This window comes from Buceros rhinoceros, unplaced genomic scaffold, assembly GCF_000710305.1.
Source record: "Buceros rhinoceros silvestris isolate BGI_N320 unplaced genomic scaffold, ASM71030v1 scaffold6749, whole genome shotgun sequence".
Classification (NCBI taxonomy): Eukaryota; Metazoa; Chordata; class Aves; order Bucerotiformes; family Bucerotidae; genus Buceros; species Buceros rhinoceros.
Window position 1 is genome coordinate 80,557 of NW_010433193.1, and position 1,154 is coordinate 81,710.

Sequence of the window (1,154 nt, forward strand, 5' to 3'; positions counted from 1 at the left end):
TCAGCAGGGCGGAGTTCTCAGCAGGGTGTTCATTCACCACAAAGCAGAATATATACAGCTGTTTGATGCGTCCAGGACGCTGTTTCTTGAGAGTTTTCCGTGCAGTGCAGCATTTAAGAATTTGGCTGCTTTGTGATTTGCAGGGAAGTAATTTGTGCTGATTTTTATAAGGATCTTCAAGTTATTTCCCAGATTTGCACTTCCCTTAAATAATACTTATTTCGATGAACTGTGAAGCCTGTCTAGCCTTAGAGTTAAAGCTTTGTTGTAAATGTGTGTAGCGTTGGGATTTTATGATGCTGCACAGTCATATCACAAGCTGTAATATTAAATGGTACAGAAATGGAAGATACTTCTTCCTCTCTGTGGACTGTAGTAAACATATACACAGTGTTGGGGGTTTCTGTGGAGGGTCATTCAAAGGCACCTCTGAAAATTCCCAAGTGTCTGTTGACAACGAGACTGTAGGTGAGTATGTTGTGTCCCACGTGACGATCAGAATTACCTGAAACATCTGAATTCCAAGGTCAAAGTGATTTATTTGCTTTGGGACCCTAAGTTTGACTTGGGCTCCTGTATGCTAAAAGTCACTTCTGCTGGCTTACAAATATTATTCTTTGGACACTTTGGTTTCATAGTGCCAGGCAGTAACTATCCCCAAAGTAATATTTGTAGTACTGGACTTAAATGCTTTTTAAGAGAAGAAACTTCTTCTCAAATCACTAGCAAACCGGGCTCACTTTTGTGCTGGTGCTCATGTCGCTACCAGTATAGAAGGGGCTTGATATTTTTAGGAGTAGAACTCTTCTATGCGCCATCAGTGGTGTGGTGTATCAGCATCATTTTTAGTGTAGTGGAAACGTCTAGGAAAAGGTGGGGGGAGCATAAAGATTGTCATTAAGTTGACATGTATCCTTGTCATGTGACTTTGCTGGGTGATGTTTGAAACGGGACTCCAGTAGCAGCTGTAGGCCGTATGCTTGGCAGTGATTTCACCTGCTGAGGACTGTTTCTCACCTACTGAGTTCTTGGACAGCAGGGTGCAAGCGGGAGTGCAGCATATTTCCTTTAGATAGGCAGGGTTTTGTCAAATATCAAGAGCTTATTGGGGATCGGTAGCATGAGAAGCAAGCAATTATGAGATGAGAGAGGAA

At 42.3% G+C, this 1,154-nt stretch overlaps 1 protein-coding gene across 1 annotated transcript in view; it reads left to right on the forward strand.

Annotated features, from left to right (window-relative positions):
- The window catches only part of UNC80 (unc-80 homolog (C. elegans)), a gene marked incomplete at its 3' end in the record, with an annotated part of 85,206 nt that overhangs the window by 79,896 nt on the left and 4,156 nt on the right, over positions 1–1,154 (forward strand). The window lies entirely within an intron of this gene.